Source organism: Notamacropus eugenii, chromosome 4 (assembly GCF_028372415.1).
Source record: "Notamacropus eugenii isolate mMacEug1 chromosome 4, mMacEug1.pri_v2, whole genome shotgun sequence".
Lineage (NCBI taxonomy): Eukaryota > Metazoa > Chordata > Mammalia > Diprotodontia > Macropodidae > Notamacropus > Notamacropus eugenii.
In genome coordinates, this window is record NC_092875.1 from 149,410,356 (window position 1) to 149,424,127 (window position 13,772).

The 13,772-nt window shown below is 38.1% G+C and overlaps 1 protein-coding gene across 5 annotated transcripts in view; it reads left to right on the forward strand.

Moving 5' to 3' along the window:
• NCALD (neurocalcin delta) overlaps window positions 1–13,772 on the forward strand; it is a 579,604-nt gene that overhangs the window by 490,362 nt on the left and 75,470 nt on the right. The window contains exon 1 of one of the 5 annotated variants that reach the window (XM_072603372.1): window positions 13,356–13,478. The exons of the other annotated variants lie outside the window; for them this stretch is intronic. The gene's annotated coding sequence lies outside the window, so the exon portion shown is untranslated. Of the gene's footprint in view, window positions 1–13,355; window positions 13,479–13,772 lie in introns of those variants that run through there. 5 annotated transcript variants of the gene reach the window in all.

Sequence of the window (13,772 nt, forward strand, 5' to 3'; positions counted from 1 at the left end):
ATATTTCATTGCCTGAAGGATCTGTGATTCCCTCTATGTGAGTACTCTCTCCACCTATGTAGACTGTGACCCTACCAGAGTTCAGCCAAGTACCCCCTCTTAGTAACGAATCCTGTGAAGGGGTTACATGTATTCAAAGCACTGTCTGAAGTTGTACAAAGTTATCATGTAAAATATAGTCATGGGCATCAGTGTAATGGAAACATACAGTGTGTATTAAAAAAATGGGATCACTTAACAGTATTCCTTGTTTGCACTAATTGGGGCCTTGCTGTAGATATTTTCTTTGAATAGAAAACTTAATCTTTGGACTTTCTGGCAACGAGTTCCTTTAGATGACTGATAACATGGGATTTGCCACTAGGCCCATACCTGGAACTTTTCCAGATTGGTAGGACCCACTGAATTTAAGAACTCAGGTCAACTCAGAGCCATCAATGAGGAATCAGAGGGTTACCTCAGCGGGCAAATTATAATTAACAGAGACTCCTAAATTATTTTTTCCCATTTATGGGATATAATAAACCCATGACTGGAGCTCAGATAAGGTATTTGTCTTTCTTAAGTAACACCCTTGGCTTGTTTCTGACTGCTGGACTCTTTGAGTGTTCCCTGATGCCTTTAGGCCGTAGCAACCTTTTTCTTTCCAAAGCCTCACAAAACATTATTTTATAGTTCTTCATTGCACTGAAGATGACATACTATATATTATAGTTATCTGTGCCTGTGTTTTATCTCACTATTAACTGACATTACATTTTACATACATTATCTCAATTGGACCTCTTACAACCCCATGTGATTATCTGGGGAATTATGATCCCTATTTCACAGATTGAAAAAGTAATGCTTGGAAATTGACATGCTCTTGTTCACACAACTAGCAACGTCTAGCCATGGAATTTGAGCCTGTGTCCAGCAACGTGGTGCAGTGGACAGAGCTTTGGATCTGGAGTCCAGAAGACCTGAGTTCAAATTTAGATTCAGATACTTACTAGCTATGTGATCCGAGGCATATAACTGAACTTCCCACTGCCTCTGTTTGTTCATCTGCAAAATGGAAATAATGATAACACCTTCCTCCCCAGGCTGTTGTGAGAATCTGTTGATTCTGAAATGAGATTCTGTTTGTGAAGCACTTTCCAAACATTGACGTGCTCCATAAATGCTCGCTGTTATCATTATCTACAAATCTAAAGCCCTGTGAGGCCTTGGACTATGTCATATCTATTTATAGATTTGCATATCCCCTAGCACTCATTCTAGCTCTCTACACGTAGTAATAAATGTCTGTTGATTTGATTGAGCAATTTACTCTGAAGAATGCCATTTGGCCAAAATAGCTGTCTGCCATGGAGAATGGAATTTGTTGGAGTTTGTTTTTTTTTTTAAGATGTCATATTGCACAGTACCCTCCTTCCTCTTCCTCTTTCTTCCTGCTTATCCTCTACATAGCTTGCTTCATGTGCATTTGTTTGTACATTGTCTCCCCCATTGGATTGTAAATTCCTTGAGGGCCAAGGCTGTCTTTTTCTTCTTTTTGTATTCCCAACACTTAGCAAAGTGTCTGGTTCTTAGTGGGCACATAAGAAATGTTTATTGAATTGAATTATTAATAATGTAGATTAAGCTTAAAAATGCATATACCTTCTTTTTTCTTTGAAGAGTCTGGTGGTTAAACATTTACTAACCCTGACTTATATTGCTTTATAAATGTTACTTGAGCTTATCAGGTAGAAGCTTGGGGAATGAAGTCATTACCAAAATGAAGACCTGGCAACTGTAGACAAATAACAGACAATAACAACAATAATAATATTAACAATACCTGGTCTTTATATAATTCTTTAAAGTTTACAATTCGTTATTGCATTTGAGCCTTGTAATACCCCTGCCTTAAGATCGTGGAAACAGCCCCTAGGTAGCATAGAAGAGTCTTTGTTCTTGCCAGAGCTCGATCAGTGCTGAAGTGTATTCAGTATAGGCTTATCCATAAATGAGTTTGAGGAATTCGAGTGGGAATCCTGGATAATTTAATTATATTGTCCTTGAGAGAGTGACATTGACATCAAATGAATTCTCTTAAGTTCCCTGCCGACGTTATCTTTTTTTGTGTGTTTCTCATTAGCTCTTCTTGTAGCTTAGTTGATGTTACTTACACAATCTGAATGCCTAGAATCTGACCGTTCAGAGGGTAGATGATCATAAGCGTTTAGGCACAGCAGAACCCTATTAACAAGGTGCTCTTGCAGTGCTCGCTTCCAGAGGCAAGGCAACTCTTGCTTTCAAGGAGAAAACATATCTTGAATCTCCAATTTTGTTTGTTGTTCTTCAATGACCACCCATGTGTAGTGCTCCGATCAATCAATGAGTTAAGCAACAAGCATTTATTAAGCATCGACTGTGTGCCAAGTGCAATGTTAAGCACCAGAGATACAAAGACAAAGAATCTGTCCTTGCCTAATATTCTATTAGAAGGAAGCAATGTTTATACATATATGTAAATGTAGAGTATTTACAAGATAAATTTTATAAAAGTAACTAAGTCCCTGAGGGCATAAGCTATTTATAGAGAGGCAGCTAGGTAGCACAGTGAGTAATAACTTGGAGTCAGGAAGTCCTTAGTTGGAGTCAGTCAGGAAATCCTTAGACTTGGAGTCAGGAAGACCTTAGTTCAAACCTGGACAGTGTTTTGGACCTGAATTCAAATCCAGCCTCACACCTTTAGTGTTTGTGTGATCCTGGGTCAAACATTTAGCTTCTGTCTACCTCAGTTTCCTCAACTGTAAAATGAGGATAATTATAGCACCTTTCTCCCACAGTTGTTGTGAGAATCCAATGAGATAATATTTGTAAAGTGATTAGCACAGTGCCTGACAGATAGCAGTCACTTTAAAATGTTTGTTTTCCTTCTATAATTAAAGGTCTAGGCTAAAAGTGGGCTTAGAACTCTTCTTATCAAGCCTCCTTATTTTTTAGATTAGTAAACTGAGGCAAAGGAGGTTAAGTAACTTGTCCAAGGTCATATAGGTCATTAGTGGCAGAGAGATTTGAAACCAGGTCCTCTAACTCTAAAGAGCTTACAATCTTTTCCACTGTGCCATGTTGAGTATCTGCAAAGAATATATCAAGTAATTTTGGAGAAGGGCCTACCTAGGAGCTGGGAAAAGTCTCCTGAGGAAGATTCTACTTGAACTGAATTTTGAAAGGAAATAGGAGTTCTGAGAGGTAAAAATGAGGAGGGATAACATTCCAAACTTGGGATTCTATACAAATGCTTGGAGGTGGAAGATGAAGTAGCAAGTTGAGCACAGCAAGTAGAGTAGTTTAGCTGGAATGCAGAAGACATGAAGGAGAGTCGTGTGAAATTAGTTTGGAAAGGTAGATCAGACTTAGATCATGAAGGACTTTAGATGCCCCCAAAAGACCAATAAGATGTGAAGCTTTGTAAATTAAGGCAATTAACTGCTGCAATGCTGCTTCAAATAAAATTGTAGACCCAGCCCATGAAATCAAGTGGATAGAGTACCTGATAGATCTGGGTTCAAATCCTCCAAAATCACTTAATTTATATCGCCCTCAGGTCTTTTATCAGAAAAGTAAATCAGCAAGCATTTGTTAAGCTTCTACCATGAACCAGATGATATGCTAGGTTCTAGAGATACAAAAATTAAAGCTCGATAGTTCATACCCTCAAGAAGCTCACATTCTACCAGGAGACTCAACATGTATTCACCTAAGTAGATAGAAAATTTATACAAGTTAACTCTGTGCCTCTGCTGCTGCCCTACGTCCTCACAGAAGGAGCATCAAGAAAGGTACCGTTCATAAAGATGAAGGTACTTGAGCTGAGCTCTGAAGGAAGCTCTGCTGTCTACAATAGAGATGATGTATTAATTGGTAGTACTTCCCTCACAAGTTTGTAAGACCCAGTTGCACCAATTTTTAGAAAATGCTTTGAGAAATTTTAATGCTTGATACAAATATTAACTATCATTGTTCCTGGGCACTTTAATACTGACTGAAAAACAGATCTTTTTCTCAGAGATGGCCTTAAGTAGTGTGAGTTATTTGGCAGCTGAGTTCAAAGCCTGCCTCAGATTCTTATTGACCAACCTCTTTTTGCTTTAAGTTTTCTTATCTGTAAAATGAGGATAATAATAGCCCAGTGGATAGAACACTAGGGCCTGGAGACAGGAAGACCTGAGTTCAAATCCTCCCTCAGACACTTCCTAGCTGTGTGATCCTGGAAAAGTCATTTAACCTCTATCTATCTCAATTTCCTCATCTGAAAAATGAGGATTAAAAATAGCCCAATAGGTAGAGTACTAGACCTGGAAGACTTGAGTTCAAATCCTATCTCAGACACTTTCTAGGTATATAGCCCTGGGAAAGTCACTTAACCTCATTTTCCTCATCTGTAAAATCAGGACAATAATAGTACCTACTTCTTGAGATTATGAAGATTAAATAAGCTACTTTTTGCAAAGCATTTTGCAAACCTTAAAGCGATGTATAAATGCTACCTATTGTTATTAAATAGGATCCCTTGGAGAGAGTTAGGAGCTTAGGGTCAGAGTTCCAGATATGGAAGGGACGTCAGAGGCTCAATTTGTAGATGGGGAAAACGAAAATGTGAACAGTTTGCCGAAGGTCATGCAGATAATAAGTGAGAGAGAAATACGAGGAATGGTTCATTGTATATAGGCATGAACCTATCATTTAAGATTACAGCTGAGAGTGCAGCCTGTTAGCTGTCCTGAAGATGGATACGTATGCTTTCCTGACAGTTTAAAGAACATTCACTTCCACTTTAAAATTGAAGCTAAAAAGCTGCTTATTTTTTGTTCCCTGATGGATGGGTTTTCGCAATCGAGAGAAGATTGCAAAGGCATCTCCTGAGAAATTTCAAAGACCTCCTCTGGGTTTTTAAGCCAAATTGCAAAATGTCTTTGTGCAGAGTAACTTTTATAAAGTTTATAATAAGCAAGAATGGGGGAGTGTGGCAAGGGTGGGATGGTCCACAAAAATCATTCTTGCTACCTTAATGAGAATAGTAACTCTCTAGAATGACCCCAAATATGCAGTATATATTCAAGAGAGCATCTGGGAAGTGCTTTGTGGGAAAATCAAAATGACATTTATGGCTAATAATTGTACCTTGTGAGTCTTGAAGGATAAATTAGGTTAATGCTGCATTTAGAGGGAAAGAATAGAAAGTGGGTTATAATATATACCTGTATGTGATCCCAAATTATCCTGGTGAGAGGGCTAAATCTGTTCTACTGAGGCCTTCCGTTTGGAATTACCTCTTACGCCTTATTTCAGTTTGGCTTGGCACGAATCATATTGCTGCTTCTCATGCTTGCTAATGTTTAAACTAACAGTCTACCAGTACTCTTGACCTGCTCTCCAGGATCTCTTTGGAAAGCTAGATCATCATCTTAGACACACAAAAAATGTTTTGATGAATATGTGAAAGGGTAGTGGGTTGTCACCAATAGACAGGGTAAAAAGAGAAGAGAAAAGAGCCCAAAATATAGTCTTAGTGGACATCTGCAGTTAAGGAACCATGGTATAGTTGGCAATTCAGCAAAAGAATCGGAGAAGGAATGATCATGGAGGTGGGAGGTCATAGGGAAACTAGAGACAATAGTATCACGAAAACCCAGAGAAGAGACAGCATCTGGGGGAAAAAGAGGATGATTAATAGTGTTAAATGCTGCAAAGAGGTCAAAGAGATGAAGACTGAGAAAAGACCAACTGATCTGGCAATTAAGAAATCCCTGATAGTATCAGAGAGACCAATTTCAGTTGAGTGATGAGGTAAGAAGCCATATTCCAAAAGATGGAGAAGTGAGTACGATGAGGATAAGTGAGAGCAATGAGTATAGACAGCTTTGAAGTAGGAGAGATATGGAACAATGTGTGTTCATCCTTTGTTGCCAAAGAAGACCATGCCATCAGAGAAATGATGACATGACTTGCACTTGACTTTGTTTTCAGTGAGGGAGGACTGTGCAGGTCACCAGCCTCACTTCTCCTTCAGAATCATCTGAATTCAGTGACCAGATATTCATTAGGATGACTGGAAATGACCCAGGATGAGGCAATTGGGGTTAAGTGACTTGCCCAGGGTCACACAGCTGGTGAGTGTCAAGTGTCTGAGGTGAGATTTGAACTCAGGTCCTCCTGACTCCTGCACTGGTGCTCTATCCACTGCACCACCTAGCTACCCCCAAGATTTGAACCCAGGTCCTCTGGGTCAAAATCCAGCACTCTCCACACTGGGAATACCAGGTGCTGTATGGAACAATAATGTAAGGGGGAATGGTTAGAGTTTAGTGAAGGTATTTTAAGGTTTTGAGATTTCCTGCCTCTTCCTCCCCCCTCTTTCTTTTTCTTTGTTTCTTTCTCTCTCTCCCTTCCTTCTTTCCTTTTTCTCTCTTTCTTTCTCTCTCTTTTTCTCTTCCTCTCTTTCTTCCCCTCCCTCTCTCTCTTTCCTCCAGTGACTCCCTATCACTCCAAATAAATACTCTGATCAAATGCTCTGTTTGGTGTTCAGAGCCCTTCATAACCTTCCCCCCTCCCCTATCCAGTCTTCTTATACCTTATTCCCTCCCATGAACTCTTTGTTCCAATGACACTGGCTTCATTGGCTGTTCTATGTACAAAACACTCCTAGGCATTTTCTCTCCCCATGCCTGGAATGCTCTCAGTCCTTATCTTTACCCACAATCTGTCTGGCTTCCTTCAAGTCTCAGATAAAATCCTACCTTCTTTTTGAAGCCTTTCTCAACTCCTCTTAATCCTAGTCCCTTTCCTTTGTTGAATATTCCCAATTCATTCTATCTATAGCTTGTTGTTTGTTTGCGTGTCATCTTTCTCATTAAACTGTAAACTCCTTGAGAGTTGCCTTTTTTCTGTCTTCTTGCTTTTCTTTGTATCTTCGCGTCTTAGCCCAATAGGAGTTTAGCACATGGTAGATGCTTAATAAATGTTTATGGGCCAATTAAGAAAGAAGTTTGAAATCTAGTAGTCTTTCCATTGACTCATGTACCCTCCATCAAGGTAATAGGCTTCTAGGCATAACTGTGATCAGGATAAATAATAAATGATAGGTTATCAGTCATGAAGTCAGAATAACCTGTGATCTTAGCCAAATAAATCACTTAGCCTTTCAGTGCCCTGGACAGCACTAGAAGACTATCAATTTTAGAATTACTAACCTGCAGGGGTAGGAGTTCACTTGCTCCCTATACCAGGGGAATCAGAGAGAAATATATTATTTCATTTGATACCCACATGAACCCTGTGACATACTATAATAGTATAGTTGTATAATTATGATACACTAGCATAATTATAAATTAATATAATTATAATTGTACAATGCTATTACTAACATAATAACAATACTATTATTATATAATTTTATACTAATATTGTTGTTAATTAATATGATTATAATATAATTAAATAATACTATTATGACTCCCATTTTACAGAGGAAGAAACTGAAGTTGAGAGCTTCAGTGACTTGCCTAGGGCCATGTAGCTAAGTCAGGATTGGAACCCATGTCTTCCTGATTCCAAATGAAGAGTTCTATTGGCTACACCAAAGGCCTCTTAAATACTCACTTCCACACAAGGATCATGTGAATAATCCAGGCCTTCTCTAACTTACTTTTATTATTTAGCTCAGTTTCCATTCTTATTTAATAATTCCTATTCTCTAGAAAAGAGAAGAGTACCATTTTTAGGCCCCCAAAGGAAATACTGAAATAGCCATCCAGTGATTTTTGTGTTGGTTAATGCCACTGTAGGATGCACTAAAGAACATCCAGTCTTTGGGAAAGAAGGACAAGAGAAGGGAATTAGCATTTATATAGCACCTACTATGTGCCCCAGGTACTGTGCTAAGTATTTTTACAATTATTATCTTATTTGCTAGGGTGCCTTGGGACTCCCTCATCCTAGCTTTCCTTGCCCCCCTTCCAGTATTCCACTTTTCTAGTCAGGCATGGGTGCTAACTAGTTTCTGTCTATTCAGATGGAAAAGATAGTTCTAAGGCAACCAGGTGGTGAAGCAGATAAAATGCCAGTCCTGGAGTCAGTGAGTTCAAATCTGACCTCAAGCACTTACTAGCTGTGTGGCCCTAGGCATTTCATATAAACCTATTTGCCTCAGTTTCTTCACCTATAAAATGAACTGGAGAAGGAAATGGAAAGCCATTCCATTATCTTTGCAAGAAAACACTAAATGGGGTCACAAAGAATTGGACACAATTGGACACCAACAACAAGGTGTGCGGATTGATCTCCACAGGATACTTGGATCAGAGGAACTAACATTCCCTCTACTCTAGTAAAACATAAGCTTCCTATGGGCAGGGACTGCTGAGATTTATTTTGGATTCCCCAGAGTCTTGAATATTATAAACATTTAATAAATGCTTGGTGAATATTGAATTGAATTGTATAAAACCAGTATCTATATATGAACATGGTACCTGTAGGCATTTTTTACACACTGTAGATTGGGATTCCTCAGCACACGAGACTGGAGAAGCAATCCTTCGACTACAGTAAAGCAACTCAGACACTTTCTCCTGACAGAATGAGTTCGTACTCAAGGACATTAGATGCACCACTAATGTAGGAGATTAAGCTACTATACTAGCAAATGCTGACCTAATTTTGGAAATATTTTAAAGTTAAGTAGGGTTTTCAGGCAAGTTGGATTTCTTTCTAAATTCATCATACTTCCTGGGAACAAAGGTTTAAGGCTTGTCCCTTTCCCAGGTAGATGAAAAGCTTCTAGGACGGTGTTCTTTCTGATATCTAAAGAAATGAAAATAGAGCCTTCCAGACAAAGTAAATATAGCAACAACAAAGATTCTTCTTCCTGGATGCAAACATATGTTTTAACTTTCTACAGTCCTGGTTCAGTGCGCATAAAAAGCAAGTTTGGCAATATATTGTTGGATCTTTATCTGGGTCACACCCTCTGGTTGTGAGCATCCACTGAAGTTCTATTGTGGGCCCTCTTCTCTTCTCCCTCTTCGCTGTTTTATTTGGTGATCTCACCAGATCTTATGGATCCAACTCTCATCTCTAAGCAGATGATTGTCAGATTTATCCACCCCTCCCCTCTCTCCTGACCTCCAGCCTCACATCTTCAACTACCTATTGGACATCACTGTAGGTGTCCCATAGACATCTTAGGCATGTCCAAAACTGAACTCATTATCTTTTCCCCCAAACTCTCCCCTCTTCCCAGATTCCCTATTTCTATTAAGGTCACCACTATCCTCCCATTCACCCAAGATTGCCACTTAGGCTTCATCCTCACTCTTTCTTGACCCTCTCTTCCCATGTTCAATCAGTGGCCAAGTCCTGTTGATTCTACCTCTGCATCATCTCTTGTATACTCACTCTTCTCCCCTCCCAACCTGGATTCTCATTGCCTTGGACTATTACAATAGCCTGCCCTGGTGGGACTGCCTCAAGGTTTTCCCTACAACATCCCTCATACTCTATTCAGTCACTAATATGACTTTCCTAAAGCACAAGTCAGACCATGTAACTCTCCTACTCAATAAATTCCAGTAGTTCCCTATTGTCACCAGAATCAAATATAAAATCCTCTCTATGGCTTTCAAAGTCCTTCACAATGTGGCCCGTTCCTACCTTTCCAATCTTCTCACACATTCTGTGTGGTACAGTGACACTTTCCTCTTTGTTCTTCTTTACACAAGACACTGTCTCCTCATTGAGTATTTTTCCTGACTGTTCCCCCTGCCTGGAATTTTCTCCCTCCTCATCTCTGCCTCCTGGATTCCCTCACTTCCTTCAAGTGTTCAGCTAAAAAGCTCACCTGCTATAAGTCTTTCCAAGTCCCTCTAAACAATAGTGCCATTCCTGTGAGATGGCCTCCAATATATTTTGTTTGTATCTTATTTCTGTATAGTTGTTTGCATATTGTCTACCCCTTTAGACTGGGAGCTTCTTAAGAGCAGGAATATGTTCTGGCCATTTTTTTGGTAAAATGCCTGGCACGTAGTAAGTGCTTATAAATGCTTGTGGACTTGACTTTAGTTATGATGAAGCCTCATTCCTATGAAATTTGTCATCAGCTGTTCTACATAGGGTTATAAGGAAGTGCATTTAAACAGAGGGCACCCTGGCATAGTGGAGTCATGACGACCAGAACTCAAACTGTGCCTCTGAAACAAGGTCACTTTGGGACCAAATGATCTAATCTGCTTGCACCTTAGGCAACTCTGAGACTTTCTGACTATGTTGTAGACTGCCCTGATCATTGGGAAAAGTTTTCCAACACCAATGAAAGAAATCATGTTTAACTTCCTCATGACATCAAAGTAGTTAAGGATCGTAGTACACTTGTGTATTCATTACTGCTGGTAATTAAAAAGGAGCCATCTCTTCATTTAGAAAGCAGTCCAGTGGGACCTCTTTTTGAAGTGTTCACTTAACCTATAGTTTACGAGTTTCTGTGTGCAATTCTGTCAGAGTAATTAAGTGGATCTTTCACTGGAGACTTGTCACTAATTATCTACCAATAAGCCCAGAAGCAAGCATTTTCTACTAATGGCACCCCAGGGAGACTACTGGGCACATATAAATATAAGTGACCATGGTGGAGGCTTTCAGCTGGTATTTGAGCAAGCATTCCCTTCTCCCACTGTCCTGAATGGAGCCAAACTCTCACAACTTACACTGTGGTTGTAGCCTGATATGAATAGCAACCCCTGTTAACCTAGATTAACAAGATTTTATTTAGCCTATATCACAAAATTACAGCATTTCAGAAATGGAAAGGACCTCAGAAACTAGTGAGTAGAACTCATACCTGAAAAAAGAATCCCCTTTACAATTCACCCAGCAAGTAGTCATGAGGCTTTTAATTGAAAATATCCGATGAGGGTAGTAAACACACCCCTTCCCAATGCATCTCCATTCCACTCTGGAATGGCTCTCATTTTCCAGTTTTTCCTGACATGAAGCCTAAATTTTTATGCTTGCAACTTCTATGCATTTTCCCTAGCTCTTCTTTCTTGGGACAAACAGAATTAGTTTCATCTGTCTTCCATACAACGGCACTTCAAATGCTGATAACAGGCTATCATGAGATGCACTGTGATCTAGGGGATACGGTGCTAGAACTGGAATCAGGGCTTATGCTTAAGTCATACCTCAGACATTAGCTAGCTGTGTGACCTTTCTGAGACTCAGTTGACCTTTAAGGTCCCTTCCAGCTGTACATCCATGCTTCTATATATCTCCTTCTACCTACCCCTGAAGTTTTTCTTTTCCTAGTTAAAAAAATCTCCAGTTCCTTGAACCATTCGTCCTGGGACAGAAACCCAAAGCCTTTTCATTACCATGGACGCCAACCTCTAGACATTTTCCAGTATGTCAGTGTCCTTCCAAAAATGTGTACTCCCATGAACACAGTGGTCCAAATACAGAAGGATAATGGCAGAGTGAAAAGAGCTCCTCATCTCCATGCTTTGCAAAGCTTTGCTTCTCTTACTACAGTACAAAGCCACACTAGGGGTTATTTTTATCTGTTTGTTTTTGGTTGCTATAATTATTGAGTACTGTGTCTTGTGTATCTAACCTATTCCACTAATCTACCCCTCTCTTTCATAGCCAGTGCCAAGTGATTTTGATATTGTTGCTTTATAATACAATTTAAGATCTGGTATGAGTAGGCCACGTGCCCTAGCATTTCTTTTCATTAATTCTCTTGAAATTATGGACGTTTTCTTCTTCCTGATGAATCTGGATATTATTTTTTTCTAGCTCTATAACTTTTTGGTAGTTTGATTTGTATAGCACTGAATAAGTAAATTAATTTAGGTAGAATTGTCATTTTTATTATATTATCTTGGCCACAAACAACTGGTGTTTTTCCAGTTATTTAGATCTGACTTTTTTCATGTGAAAACTGTTTTGTAACGGTGTTCATATAGTCCCTGGGTTTGTTTTGGCAGGTAGACTTCCAAATATTTCATAGTATCTATAGTAACATTAAATGGGATTTTTCTTTCTGTCTCTTGCTGTTGGACTTTGTTAGTAACATATAGAAATACAGATGGTTGATGTGGATTTATTTTGTATCCTGCAACTTTGCCAAAGTTGTTTATTATTTCAAGTGTTTTTTAACTTGATTCTCTAGGATTCTGTAAATATATCATCATATCATCTGCAAAGAGAGATATTTCTTCTTTGCCTATTCTAATTCCTTCAGTTTCTTTTTTTCTCTTATTGCTAAAGCTAACATTTCTAGTACCATACTGAATAACAGTAGTGATAATGGACATCCTTGTTTCACACCCGGTCTTATTGGAATTGCATATAGCTAATCTCCATTACATATAATGCTTGCTGATGGTTTTAGGTAGATACTACTTATTATTATTTTAAAGAAGGCTCCATTTATTTCTATACTTTTCGGCATTTTCAATAGGAATCAGTATTGTATTTTGTCAAAAGCTTTTTCTGCATCTATTGAGATAATCATGTGGTTTCTGTTAGTTTTGTTGTTGATATGATCAATAATGCTGATAGTTTTCTTAATATTGAATCAGCCCTGCATTCCTATAAATTCTACCTGATCAAAGTGTATTATTGTCATGATTAGTTGCTGTAATCTTTTTGCTAATATCTTATTTAAAATTTTTGCATATATATTCATTAGGGAAATTGGTCTGTAATTTTCTTTCTCTGTTTTGGCTCTTTCTGGTTTAGGTATCAGTACAATATTTGTATCATAAAAAGAATTTAGTAGGACTCTTTCTTTGCCAGTCTTGCCAAATAGTCTATATACTATTGGAATTAACTGTTCTTGAAATGTTTGATAGAATTTGCTTGTAAATCCATCTGGCCCTGGAGACTTTTTCCTAGGGAGTTCATTAGTGGCTTGTTCAACTTCTTTTTCTGAGTTGGGATTATGTAAGTATTTTACTTCCTCTTCTGTCAATCTGGGCAATTTATATTTTTGTAAATATTCATCCGTTTCACTAAGATTGTCAAATTTATAGGCATACAGTTGGACAAAGTAATTTCTAATTATTGTTTTAATTTCCTCTATCAGAGATGACTTCACCCTTTTCATTTTTGATACTGGTAATTTGATTTTCTTCTTTCTTTTTTTAAAATCAAATTTAGCAAAGTTTTATCAATTTTATTGGTACTTTTTATAAAACCAGCTTAGTTTTATTTATTACTTTGATAGTTTTCTTAATTACAATTTTATTAATCTCTCCTTTGGTTTTCAGTATTTCTAATTTGGTATTTAATTGAGGATTTTCAATTTGTTCTTTTTCTAGCTTTTTCAGTTGCACACCCAATTCATTGATCTCCTCTTTCTCTATTTTATTTACGTAGGCATTCAGAGATGCAAAACTTCCCCTAAGAACTGCTTTCACTGCATCTCATAAGTTTTGGTAGGTTGTCTCATTATTGTCATTCTCTTGAATAAAGTTATGGATTTCTTACATGATTTGTTGTTTGACCAACTCATTCTTTAGGATTAATTATTTAGTTTCCAATTAATTTTTGGTCCATCCTTGGACCTTTATTACATATAATTTTTATTGCATCATTATCTGAAAAGAATGCATTGACTATCTCTGCCTTTCTGCACTGGATTGTGAGGTTTTTATACCTAGTACATGGTCAATTTTTGTGTATGTGCCATGCACTTCTGAGAAAAAAGCATATTCTATTCTATCCCCATT